Consider the following 14,774-nt stretch of genomic DNA (forward strand, 5'->3'; position numbering starts at 1 on the left):
CATGGCAAATCCTGAATTACTGAGGAAGTGTTTGCATGGTCAGACTCAAAATTCCAATGAGTCGGTAAGTAATCTTACATGGACTTGCTCACCAAAAAATATTTTTGTTGGAATGAAGACACTGAAGTGAGGGGTCAGTGATGCTGTTATTGCTTTTAATGATGGCAACGTTGGTAGGGTGAAAGTGCTACAGCACATGGGAACTAATCCTGAAGCAAACTGCTTGAGAGAAGTTGAATGGATGGACAAGGTTTGGATTGATAAAGCAGAGTATGCAGCACAGTTGGCCACTAAGGAGCACAGAAAGAAGAAAAGAAGAAAAAACTTGGAAAAAGATCAAGAGGATGGTATATAGTATGGTGCAGGGTGCTTCTGAGTGATTAAAATAAAAAATTAAACATATATTAAATGAGTTACAGTCTTCTGAAACTTTAGAAGCAGTTCCTGAAAATTTACATTTTCTTTTGCATTTTTCCCTAAATCTTAGAAACCACTTAGAGTAGAGTATTCAAATTTTCAGGGAGTAATAACATACATATCCTGAGTCTAATGAACTTAAGGAAGAAAATGTTATGTAGAATTAAAATTATTTAGGATAACGTACAAAAAGTACACAAAATTTTAACCATGTAATTAAAAAATTGTATTTCCAAAAGCAGTGGCTGAGATGCAATTATTGTAGTTCAGTTGACTCAGAACATACAGGTTAATGTCAAGTGAAAGTTTCATATCAATGGCTATAGTGTCTCCTGAAATATAGGGAAACCAAGTCACTAAATTTAACATTGTCGGGATAGGGTTGTAATGCTATTGTAAATATAATAGTGCCATTAATCTGTATATTTTAAAATTTTTTTGTTCCGTAATAATTTTGAAAAATTAAGCAAATACTGTAACGAGAGTAAGCTTTTGTTAAGTGTAGTTTATGTGTTTAAAATAACCTCTTTGATGTAGGTGGAATAGATGTTTTAAAACATATTTTGTAAATAATTATGTATATGTAAATAATTATGTATGTAAATAATTATGTAAATAATTTGTAAATAAGTATGTATGTAAGCAGAAGTGTAAGTTGAAAAGGTTTAGGGATCATAGGTAGAACGGGACTTCGTTCTGAGATGGAATGGAGAAAGTGGTGGCGCACGCGAGTGAGAATTGGCGCGCAAGTGGCTCACACAGTCGGTAGCTGCCCTGCAAGTGGTGAGCACGCATTACGTTGGTCAAGCATTAGAGGCCAGAATTTACCTGCAAGACTGGGGTTTAGCCTCGGACGTGTTCTACATGGTCGGCACAGTACGGCAATAAATTAATAGCTCACAAATTTGCAATTTTATCGTCGCCACCAAGAGGAAAACAGAGCTATGTACATCAAGAGCCGTACCTGCGCAATGTTACTATGCAGCACCGCCTCACGCCACCTTCGACATCAGCAACAGGCAAAGTACTTTATTTAGAAGTATATCACAGTATGAACCAACCATCTTCAATCAGTGGCATATAAGTGTTAAATGTACATTTGCGTTTAACCGCAATTTTCCTATTTCATTTACCTCAGTAGGGTCCTTACGTAAACGAATTTATTCCGAGTTCCTGATATTTATTGAAGCTTGAATAACAGTAAATTACTGGCAATAGTACTGTTTAGGTAGTAAATTCTGAAAATCATTATTAAATACCAAAGTTTACACGTATCAGTTTAAGGGCCACCGCTTTGCATGACCATGAGGATAAGTTTTCAATAACATTTCTGAAAGTAAAGTAACATAATTGTTTAATTGCAACAATCTTAACAGTAATTGTTCATGTTGCTTCTCCATGTCAAAGAAAGCCAGACAAATGTTGGCGTTAGTAAAACGTTAACAAATAACAGTCCTAAAGAAATGAAATTTAGTCGTGTTAAATGATAGTTTTGGTCATATGAATAATAGCTATAAGTTTAATACTTTTTATGTATCCTTTTTGAAACATATATGTGTCTTCTTTAAATAATTACTGAAGTATAGTGATAAATTCCATAAGTAACAGAAAGTGGGATTAATTGTACTTACTGCCAAGTGACCGTAGTAAATCGAAATTACGTAGTAAGTGAAAGTAGTTATTTACTCAGTGTCGAAAATTGACATCATCTTTTTGTGTAGACACTGTGCCCGATTTGGGCTGGCGACCGTTTTATTAAGTGAAACAGTTTATTCTTATAACAGGCTTTGTCTGATAAAAGGTTTCCCAAAGTAATTATTCTCACTGCTTTTCCCACAAACTGTATGATTCGGAGAAAAAATAGTTCGATACTTTACCATTAGGTTGAACACGGTTAAAATCTCTCTCCGAGGGTCGATGGTTTGGAGTGTTAGTGCTGCGTAATTTTGTGGTGGTTTTCCTGCCGCTACTTGCTACACAGTTCCGACATTCAAATCACGGATCTTCCGTCTTTACAGTGGTAGAGCTTAAACGTTCATGGAACCGTATTGACGAGAACGTCAGGGTGTTCCAACTTCCCTTAACAACACTACGCCAATGCAGCAATACTTTACCCTTTCCCCCCCTGCGGGTCCGGGGTAAGAATAGGCCCGAGGTATTCCTGCCTGTCGTAAGAGGCGACTAAAAGGGGTTTCAACCGTTTTGGCCTTCCATGTGATGGTCCCCCTTGGGGTTTGACCTCCATTTTTCAAAATTCTACAGAAGTACGAGCCTTTTGGGGAAGGACGCCTTACGTGGTGTACCACTGGTCCTCAGTGCACTAAGACCTTGGCACTCAGCATTGTACCGGCGTTGTAACCATACCCACTATTCCTCAAATTGGGCCTAAACGCCTGATGGGTTTTACAAGTTACGCCCATAGTGCGTCCCCATCTGCACCTACGATCATGATGGACTTTCCATGGCACCAGAAACCCAGCACGGTAGCCAGCCCGTTGTGGTGGGGTCGTCATGTACCCTCTAGGTTGTAGCCCCCTGACAACACAGGTATCGTACTGCCGATACCTGAGCTGCACCCTCCCCACGTCGGCCAAGGAGTAGATGCCCATCTCCTTGGGGCATCAGGACTCCTGGCAACGGTCATCCTGCCAGGTGGCCCTTGCTGAGGCTGAGTGGCGCCCGTGGGGAGAGCCCCTGGTCGGAGTGGGTGGTATCGGGGCGGACGTTTCGCAGATGAAATGTCAACACGTATCAGGTCGCTCTGCGGCCGAGTCTTTCAAAAGGAAAGGTACTGTCTCCAGTTCTGGTTCTCCTGCCCTTGCCTCCTTGGCCACTCCCTGGGAGGAGGGACAGGCCCGCCGGCTTGGGGCGAAGTACTTCCCCCGCTATTTGGTCTGTTCTCGAACCGATGGGGGGACGTTCGCCACCTCCAAGCCCATGTTCTTTGTTCAGCACATTGAGGACATCTTCGGAGAAATCGAGGCTCTCAGTAAGATGCGTTCGGGGTCCGTTCTTATAAAGACCACCTCCGCCACACAGTCGGCGGCGCTCCAGGCGTGCGACCGCCTAGGGGACATCCCAGTGTCCATTGTCCCGCATCTGGCACTAAATAGGACGCAGGGGGTTATTTTTCATCGGGACCTCCTGCTGCAATCTGATGAGGAGCTCAGGGCCAACCTGGAGTGCCGAGGCGTGCATTTCGTCCGGCGAGTCCAGCACGGCCCCAAAGACCGTCGCATCGACACCAGGGCCTTAATCCTCACCTTCGAGGGGGACGTTCTCCCGGAGAAGGTAAAGGTGATGTGCTACCGGTGCGACGTGTGACCTGACGTCCCGCCTCCTATGCGCTGTTTTCGGTGTTTGCGCTTTGGGCACATGTCGTCACGGTGTGAGGCTGAGCCCCTTTGTGGCGATTGTGGACGTCCTCTTCATGAGGAACATACATGCACCCCACCACCTTGGTGCGTTAATTGTCCTGGCATCCACTCGCCTAGATCCTCAGACTGCCCCGCATATCAGAAGGAGAAGAAGATACAAGAACTCAAAACTTTGGATCGTCTCTCTTATTCTGAGGCCAAGAAGAAGTATGACCGCCTCCATCCCGTGCCGTTGACCACTTCGTTTGCCTCAGTTGTGTCCACCCCTTCCGCGGTATCCTCACCCCTATCCTGTCCCCCCTCTGCCTCCTCCTCCCATCCGGGGTCTCTGCCTCCGCCTCCGCCTCCCAAATCCCTCCCTTCCAAATCCTCCTCCCCCGTGGCCTCCGCCCCCTCTGCCCCAGGGGCCACCCTTCCTCCTCCTCCTCCCCCCCCCCGCCGCCTGAGAAGCAATCCTCTTCTCAGGCGTCCATCGGGGAAACGTTCCGGACCCCAGCTTCCGAGGTCCGGCGTTCCAAAAAGGAACCCGCGCGTGAGGACCTTCTTCGGGTCCAGCCCACCATCCCTGTGCCTCCTTGGACTTCCAAGAAGGCCTCCAAGAAGAAGTCTCTATCCCCCTCTCCACCCCGGCACGTTTCGTCAGACACTCCATCTGTGAGTCGCTGCTCCCGGCCATCCTCAGTTTCGCCGGGACGCTCTGCTGCCAGGCGCTCAGCTGGCCTCTCATCGGCAAATGATGCTGCCCCTCCTACACAACCAGGGACAGTGGCCGCAGCTGGTGACGACTTGATGGAACAGGATCCGCCTCCCGCTGGTTGTAGCATTGTTCCCTCGAAACCTGGCCCTCCGCGGCCGTCGAGGTGACCAGCTCTTCCCCCTCTCGTTCCCCCTCTTTTTTGACTAGCGATGGCCTTGTTACATTGGAACATAAGAGGTATTCAATCTAATTGGGAGGAATTACAACTGCTCCTCCGCCTGCACTGTCCGCTCGTCCTTGGTCTCCAGGAAACCAAGTTGCGCCCGACTGACCGTATTGCCTTTACCCACTATACCTCGGAGCGGTATGACCTCACCCCTGTGGACAGTATCCCAGCTCATGGTGGGGTCATGTTGCTCGTTCGGGACGATGTCTATTACCATCCCATCCCATTGACCACCCCACTCCAAGCAATAGCTGTCCGTATTATTCTTTCTGCTTTTACTTTTTCAGTTTGTACGATCTACACTCCATCGTCATCCGCTGTTAGTCGGGCTGACATGATGCACCTGATTGTTCAGCTTCCCCCGCCGTTTTTATTGTTTGGCGACTTCAATGCCCATCATCCCCTTTGGGGCTCTCCTGCATCCTGTCAAAGAGGCTCACTCTTGGCGGATGTCTTCAACCATCTCAATCTTGTCTGCCTCAATACTGGTGCCCCGACTTTCCTCTCGGACTCTACTCCCACTTGGACCTCTCGATCTGTTCTACCACTCTTGCCCGTCGGTTCGAGTGGTATGTCCTTTCTGACACCTATTCGAGCGACCACTTCCCCTGTGTCGTTCGTCTCCTGCACCACACCCCATCCCCACGTCCTTCGAGCTGGAACATACCGAAAGCTGACTGGGGACTTTACTCCTCCCTGGCGACCTTTCCGGACCACGATTTTCTCAGTTGTGACAGTCAGGTCGAATACCTCACGGCTGTTATCATCAATGCTGCCGAACGTTCCATTCCTTGTACTACCTCTTCTTCACATCGCGTTTCCGTCCCCTGGTGGAACGAGGCTTGTAGAGACGCTATCCGTGCTCGACGACGTGCTTTACGCACATTTCGCCGCCATCCTACTTTGGCGAATTGTATTGGATATAAACGACTCCGAGCGCAATGCCGTAGAGTCATCAAAGACAGCAAAAAAGCTTGTTGGGCCTCTTTCACCAGCTCCTTTAACAGTTTTACTCCCTCTTCTGTCGTATGGGGTGGCCTGCGCCGGCTGTCGGGCATGAAGGCCCACTCCTCGGTACCTGGCCTGACCTCAGGTAAAGAGGTCATTGATGATCCTGCGGCTGTCTCCAACGCCTTCGGCCGGTTTTTCGCGAAGGTTTCAAGCTCCGCCCATTACCACCCTGCCTTCCTTCCCAGGAAAGAGGCAGAAGAGGCTCGGCGACCTTCCTTCCACTCGCTGAATCTGGAAACTTATAATGCCCCCTTTACTATGCGGGAACTCGAACATGCGCTTGCACTGTCCCGGTCCTCTGCTCCAGGGCCAGATGCCATTCACGTTCAGATGGTGGCACACCTTTCTCCGGCGGGCAAAAGCTTCCTTCTTCGTACCTACAATCGCGTCTGGACCAAAGGTCAGGTCCCCATGCGTTGGTGTGACGCCGTCGTTGTTCCTATACCCAAACCCGGGAAGGATAGACACCTTCCTTCTAGTTACCGCCCCATTTCTCTTACAAGCTGTGTCTGTAAGGTGATGGAGCGCATGGTTCATGCTCGGTTAGTTTGGATTCTTGAATCTCGACGGCTACTTACCAATGTCCAATGCGGCTTTCGTCGCCGCCGCTCTGCTGTTGACCACCTTGTGACCTTGTCGACATTCATCATGAACAACTTTTTGCGAAAGCGCCAAACGGTAGCCGTGTTCTTCGGTTTGGAGAAGGCTTATGATGCCTGTTGGAGAGGAGGTATCCTCCGCACTATGCACAGGTGGGGTCTACGCGGTCGCCTGCCCCTTTTTATTGATTCCTTTTTAACAGATCGAAAGTTTAGGGTACGTGTGGGTTCCGTATTGTCCGATGTCTTCCTCCAGGAGAACGGAGTGCCTCAGGGCTCCGTCTTGAGCGTAGCCCTTTTTGCCATCGCGATCAATCCAGTTATGGATTGCATTCCACCTAATGTCTCAGGCTGTCTCTTTGTCGATGACTTCGCGATCTACTGCAGTGCCCAGAGAACATGCCTCCTGGAGCGCTGCCTTCAGCGTTGTCTAGACAGCCTATACTCATGGAGCATGGCAAATGGCTTCCGGTTCTCTGAAGAGAAGACGGTTTGTATCAACTTTTGGCGATATAAAGCGTTCCTTCCGCCATCCTTACATCTCGGTCCCGTTGTTCTCCCATTCGTGGAAACAACTAAGTTTCTAGGGCTCACGTTGGACAGGAAACTGTGTTGGTCTCCGCATGTCTCTTATTTGGCGGCCCGTTGTACACGTTCCCTTAATGTCCTCAGAGTTCTTAGTGGTTCATCTTGGGGAGCGGATCGCACTGTCCTGCTTCGCTTCTATCGGTCCATAGTCCGATCGAAGCTGGATTATGGGAGCTTCGTCTACTCGTCTGCTCGGCCATCCCTCTTACGCCATCTCAACTCCATCCACCATCGGGGGTTACTTCTTGCGACCGGAGCCTTCTACACTAGTCCTGTCGAGAGTCTTTAGCTGAAACTGCCGAATTACCATTGACCTACCGGCGCGACGTACTGCTGTGTCGGTATGCCTGCCGGCTGTTGTCTATGCCCGAACACCCCTCTTACCATTCCTTCTTCGCCGATTCTCTCGACCGTCAATACGGGTTGTGTGTGTCTGCCCTGCTGCTCCCCACAGTCCGCTTCCGTCGCCTGCTTCGACAATTGGATTTTGCCCTCCCTACCACCTTCAGAGAGGGTGAAAGCCCGACACCACTTTGGCTCCAGGCTCCGGTTCATATTTATCTCGACCTCAGCTCACTCCCGAAGGAGGGTACTCTGGCTGCAGTGTATTGCTCACGGTTTGTCGAACTTCATGCTCGACTTGCCGGTCACACCTTTATTTACACCGATGGCTCAAAAACTGACGATGGTGTCGGCTGTGCCTTTGTCGTCGGGACCGCCACCTTTAAATATCGGCTCCTCGACCAATGTTCCAGCTTTACGGCCGAGCTTTTTGCTCTCCATCAGGCCGTTCAGTATGCCCGCCACCACCGCCATTCAACGTATGTACTCAGCTCTGACTCACTCAGTGCTCTTCAGAGCGTTGGAGCTCCCTATCCGGTCCATCCCTTGGTTCAACGGATACAGCAGTCCCTCCATTCTTTCGCTGATAATGGTTCTCCTGTCAGCTTTCTGTGGGTTCCCGGACATGTAGGAGTGCCTGGGAATGAGGCTGCGGATGCTGCAGCCAAGGCTGCAGTCCTCCTGCCTCGGCCAGCCTCCCATTGTGTCCCGTCATCTGACGTTCGTGGGGATGTTTGTAAGAGGTTTGTGTCGTTGTGGTGGGATGCTTGGTCATCCCTCCAAGGAAACAAGCTCCGGGCAGTAAAACCGCTCCCAACTGCTTGGACAACCTCCTCCCGACCATCTCGGCGAGAGGAGGTCCTTCTGACCAGGTTGCGGATTGGGCATTGCCGGTATAGCCACCGCTACCTGCTCTCCGGTGACCCAGCCCCTCAGTGCCCTTGTGGTCAGGCATTAACAGTGCGCCATGTTTTATTGTCGTGTCCCCGCTTTAGTCAATCTCGTGTTGTCCTGTCCCTGCCATCTACTTTACCGGATATTTTAGCTGATGACGCTCGAGCAGCTACTCGTGTTCTGCGTTTTATAACTTTGACCAGCTTGTCCAAAGACATCTAACCTTTTTACTTATTTTATCTGCATCTTTGTCAGGTCTTTCTGGTGTCCCCCCCTCCCCTTGAGTTTTACTAGATTCCACGTGCTCTAACAACAGTGACTGGGCGCTAATGACCTCAGTAGTTGAGCGCCCTTAAACCCCACCAAAAAAAAAAACTTTACCCTTTCACCTTGATTCAGGCGCCAGCAGAAACGGCACAGATGGTCCAAATGACTCTGAGAACTATGGGACTTAACATCTGTGGTCATCAGTCCCCCAGAACTTAGAACTACTTAAACCTAACTAACCTAAGGACATCAAACACATCCATGCCCGAGGCAGGATTCGAACCTGCGACCATAGCAGTCGCGCGGTTCTGGACTGAAGCGCCTAGAACCGCACGGCCACCGTGGCCGGCAGAAACGGCACGTTGTGGGTGAGGAGCAGTGCGCTGCGGCAGGTGTAATGTTCTGACGCGTCCACGAAAATTTGCAAACTACGCCGATTGGCATCCTTATTATTAGAACGCGGGAAATTTCCCTATCGGAGCCCTTAAATCCCGGCATATTTCAGTGTGAGATGCGCCTGTTCGCTGATCTGGCCAAACCAATTCCAACAGGCACGGCGGTGTGTGCTGAAACTGTCGAACGTTAGACGGCAGACTCAGGACGAATAAGTTCACCCTTATGACACACGATACGTCTGAGATGATATGCAGTGCCACTGTTGGTACAGTTGGAAACTACCACTGGTTCTTAATCCATCACAAGCTGCAGACCATAGGTCTCAAGCACTATGGAAAGACCTGAAGTTCTCCACCAGGGGAGTACTGTGTGATGAAGAAGCAAAGAATCACAATCACTTACCACCAAGCCTCGGTATTGGAGCCCAATTAGCAAAAATAAATAAATAAATACCGCCTCCACACTGTACAAACTAATCAGACTATCGTTCACTCACTGAATCTCGCCTCTCGACTGTTCTGTTAGCCTGGTAGCCAACCCAGCCACAGCACCTGGGGTTCCCACACTGGGGGAGCAAGCCTTCCCTTTGCATGTCCTGAGAGGAGCCAATCAGCGACTCAAAATCTCTCTTATCTGAAAAAAGAAGATTTTACACTAGGGGGAGCGTCGTTCTCACGGTAAGCATGGCCATGTCTACCTAGACGGGAGCACAGTCCCTCATTTACGGAGGGTTCTAATCTTTCCAGGCCAACCATTTCCAGTTTCCGGAAGAAAGGCTGTTAAGTTTCCCAGTGATGCCCATGAAATATACGGTTTTCCCCTCGCTGAAGTAAAAATGGTTCAAATGGCTGTGAGCGCTACGGGACTTAACATCTGAGGTGATCAGTCTAAACCTAACTAAGGACATCACACACATCCACGCCCGAGGCAGGATTCGAACCTGCGACCGTAGCGATCGTGCGGTTCCAGACTGAAGCGCCTAAAACCGATCGGTCACAGTGGCCAGCTCGCTAAAGTAACCTGGCAACTTCCTGGCGTCAGGGGATTTAGTGTTTCCTCCACCAAATACGTGCACCAGCTGCTCTGTCCGCATTGTCCCAGGTTCTGACATGAGAATGCTTGGTGTCTTGTGACCATCTCACTATTTTCACAAAAGCTCAGATTATAGCAGTCTCTGTTAAACACCTTCCTCCATCCACTTTCCGCTAACTGGCAACCTTTGTGACAGTCTATTGCCTGGTCTAGGTAAAATGTTTTGTGAACCAGCACCCTCCTGCTCTCACCCTAAGTGTAATGAGGGAGAGCCACGGCCTGAAGTCCCTCTGCAGGTACAATCCACCAAGCGCCGTTTCCCAGAATTACTCGCAGAGCCAGGTAGCTGGACACAGCATTTATGGTCCGCAATCCATCTTTCTCCCTGTTCTCCATCGCCTCCACTACAGCCCCATGGGTTCAAGTTCTTTACAGGCTACAAATGCAGTCATATGAACATTTTGGGCACAATTTCCTCATGTAAAAAGTCATAAGCAACACGTACCAGACGTAATACTAGGCAACACCGAGATCATGACCTAAAATATAAATATTGATCTGACTGACAGTGTTGTTAAAGTGAGAGAATGGCATGCCACCTCTCACTACCTCTCCATTATCGAATAATTTCTGCATGGAGAGTGTCAAACTTTAATAAAGAAGTTAGTGTGACATGGAGCAGAAGAAATTATGACACTCTAATAGCGTCTTTGACAATGACATGCTGGACCATGACAACTATGCCAACCAAAAAAAAAGGACAAAAAAAAAAAAAAAAAACACGCTGTATCTTGACGTCATTCGACCAAGGGTCATACACACACTCACTGGTGCATGCCTCAGGGTAGGGGAACGATGTTGCCCTGCAGTGACATTAGATCAATTGGTCTTCAGCCGGGGATGTTGCCCCTGCTGTGACATCATGCTAGCAGGCACGTCTAAGGTCTCGCTACAACACCTGAGCTCCACCAGCCGCATCGCAATATGGGCGCATGCGCTGCGTCGAGACACATCTAGCCATGGTCTGCTACTCGGTGTCTGTTTGGAATGCTGTAGTCCTCTGTACAATACTTAGAAAATGTTTTAGTGCTGTATTTTTACAATGAGTGTTTACAATAACACCTACATTGAAAATCATAACAAAAATATGAGCTGATAGTCATTAAACTTTACAATAGTATTAATGGATAAATAATGCACAACCATCATGATAATTATTCTCCTATCTAAGAAACCTCCACTAATCATCTTCTAGTTGTAAAGTCACGTTGCTGTTGTGTATGTCAGTGTTATGTTAGTTTCCCAGCGCTACTCATAGACCCAGTAGGCTAAACCAGCACAGCCAGATATTCATATTTCAAGCACTCTCACACCATACAACACTTGCTTCTAATTATTCTGCACATTACCAAGTATAGCTACCTCTAATCCTCTCTACTTTAAGCTACTCTGGAGTTTGATACTGCTCCTTCGGCACGAATTTACCTTTCCCTCTGAAACTGACCAATTCGATATACAGGTATCATCAATTAACAGCTGCTTCAATGACATAAAAATACCAGGTCTTTTTTAATATTTTTTTAGTGTACGAGGGTTTATATCTTCCGTTTTCATCCGGTCCCATTCACAATTCCCTCCCAGTCTATCTAAAAACATACTACCGTGACTCGCACTCCACGTGCTCATGCCACGTAATACAAAACTTTGCTGATGATGCACCACAGGTGCTGGCGATCTACAATCGAAATACCTCAAGATGAACGTCATCGCACTACTGGTGATAATCCATAAGCAATAAAAAATAGACGTAAAAGTACCATCAGTGAGAAGTATGACTCCATAGGCGATTATCCATAAGTGTAACCACACTCGAAAACCACCAACGAGAACTAATCTCTCCACTGGCGATAACCCTAATCGAACCACAGTGATGAAAATAACCATACTCAAACGTCAACATGCCTCTGGAGTTACAATCCATGTCCATCTCGCAAGATTCCCCCCCCCCCCCCCCCCCTTACCGATGGCATGATCCAAATCACGCCAAGATCCCCTACCGGATCACAAATCAACTTTGTGGCCTATTATAGCCTCCTCACTTCGAATGGTGGAACACACCGTGCATACGCCCCACAGGAAATGTACACACTATCAACGGAAGAAATCAAACCGTTATTACATTCAAAGATGAATTCTGAGGAGTCTTGTGAAATTATTTATGAATCATAAAAAGCAATTTTCACGTTGTTCCAGCAAATACCTGTGCTATGCTATTAATACAGCAATGTTCAAGTGTTGAACCAACCAGTAATGTCATAAACCCGATACTTTCCCGCCGAAAAATCGGCACATACCTATCCACGAAATAAATTCATATTAATGAAACATGAGAGGATACCAGTACGTCACAAATTTGCGACGTGGTAAGTTTCGACGTCTCGGATTGGACCATCCCCCTGAAAGTGTCCATATAAAAGGGAATCAGTGATCACAGGCTGTTACAACATAACTGAATACATCTGTAAATAGGAATACAAAGAAGAACAAGAATATCTCTCTGCTTAGCGGTAGCGGAAATCTGGAAATTTGTGGTCCGCAGCTCGTGGTCGTGCGGTAGCGTTCTCGCTTCCCGCGCCCGGGTTCCCGGGTTCGATTCCCGGCGGGGTCAGGGATTTTCTCTGCCCCGTGATGACTGGGTGTTGTGTGATGTCCTTAGGTTAGTTAGGTTTAAGTAGTTCTAAGTTCTAGGGGACTGATGACCATAGATGTTAAGTCCCATAGTGCTCAGAGCCATTTAAACCATTTTTTTTTTTTTTTTGAAATTTGTGGTAAGTTCTATGGGACCAAACTGCTGAGGTCATCGGTCCCTAAGCTTACACACTACTTAATCTAATTTAAACTAACACGCTAATGGCAACACATGCATCCATACCCGAGGGAGGACTCGAACCTCCGACGGGGGCAGCCGCGCACCGTGACAAGGCGCCCCAGACCACGCGGCTATCCCTCGCTTCAAGAGCATTGTACAATATGCTTTAGATGGATACGTGCCCGGCAACGTTGTGCGGGATGGAACCGCCGTGGTTCAGCAGCCTAGTAAGAAAATTGCTACGGAAGCAAAGAGAGCTCCATTGGAAATTTAAAGGTAGACAAAGAATCACACAAAATCAAAAGGTAAATTGAGCCAAAATTAGGAGAGCCAAGTGTAAAGCTTTCAACAAGTCCACAGAAAAGCCTAAGAAGTTTTGGTCTTATGTTAAATCAATAAACGGATCGAAGCCATCTGTCCAGACACTCTGTGATCATAACGGAAGTGAAACGGAAGACGACACAGAAAATTCTGAAGTATTAAAATTCTTTTTCCGAAACTGTTTCACAGAGGAAGATCGCACTGTATTGCCTCTTTTAAATCGCGGTGCCACGAGGGGTAGCCGCGGCTCCCGCCGTCGGAGATTCGAGTCCTCCCTCGGGCGTGGGTGTGTGTGTGTCGTTGTCCTTAGCGTAAGTTAGTTTAAGTTAGATTAAGTAGTGTGTAAGCTTAGGAACCGATGAACTCAGCAGTTTGATCTTTCCACAAATTTCCAAAATTTTTAAATAGTCGTACAAACGACAAAATGACTGAGATCTAAATAAGTCTTCGTAGGACAGAAAAGTAACTGAAATCTCTCAACAGAGGGAAGGCCATGGGAACTGACGGGACACCAGTACAATGCGAAAAACTTGCTCCTCTTCTGTCAGCAGTTTACCGTAGGTCTTTGTGCGAGTGAAGTATTTCTGTTGATTGGAAAAAAGGACAGGTCATTCCCATTTTAATGAAGGGCCGTTATATACTCACAAAACTATAAGTCTGTTTCTCTTGAGTCGGTCAATTGTAGAATTTTTGAACATGTTTTATGTTCACGTATTATAACATTTCTGGAGACTGAAAATCTCTTCTGTAGGAACCAATACGGGTTCTGAGAACAAAGGTTTTGTGAAATACACCTTGGTTCGTCCATCAGAAAGCAATACATACAGGCCCCCACATAGGTGCTGTGTTTCTTGTCTTCCAGAAAGCCGCACTGCCGTCTAATGAACGAAATACGGCTGTACGGAATAACAGACCTACTGTGTATCTGGACTGAAAAGTTTCTAGCAAAGAGAACAACAGGAAGTCTTTCTCAACGGAGTGAAATCTTAGATGTAACTTCGGGCGTGCTCCAGGGGAGTGTTATAGGCTCATGATTTTTCACAATGTATGTATATGAACTTGTATATAACGTCGGAAGTTCCATGAGGCTTTTCGCGGATGATTCTGTTGTATACAGAGAAATCGCGAAGCTAGAAAATTGTTGCGAAACGCAGGAAGCCCCGTGGGGAGTGGCAGTTGACCTGAAACATAAAAAAAAATGTAACGCTCTGCGAACACATAGACCGAAATAGCCTTACTGTACTATTACACGATTTCAGAGCAATCAGTGGAAGTAGTTATTTCCATAAAAAACGTAGCAGTGATTTGAAATGGAATGACCACATAAAAATTAATTGCGAATAAGGCAAATGCCAGACAGATTCATTAGAAGAATCCTCACGAAATGTCATCCATCAATAAAGGAAGTACAAAACACTCGTTCGACCAATACTTAAGTATTGTTGTCAGTATGGGATCCGTACCAGATAGGACTGCTAGAGAGGAAACAGAGAAGTTTCGCTGCAAGTTCATTTAGTAAGGACGAAAGCATCCAATAAATATTTTCAACCAACCCCAGTGGCAGACAATGCAAGAGAGGAGTTCTGCATGACGCTATGTTTATTGTTAAAATTCCGAGAGTGTACGTTCCTACAAGAGTGAACAAACATATTCCTTAAGAGATTCGAACCTAAACGGAGGCTTTCGAGAAATCTTTCTTCCCGCGAACTATTCGCGACTGAAACAGGAAAGGTGGGAA

Source organism: Schistocerca piceifrons, chromosome 1 (assembly GCF_021461385.2).
Source record: "Schistocerca piceifrons isolate TAMUIC-IGC-003096 chromosome 1, iqSchPice1.1, whole genome shotgun sequence".
NCBI classification, from domain to species: domain Eukaryota; kingdom Metazoa; phylum Arthropoda; class Insecta; order Orthoptera; family Acrididae; genus Schistocerca; species Schistocerca piceifrons.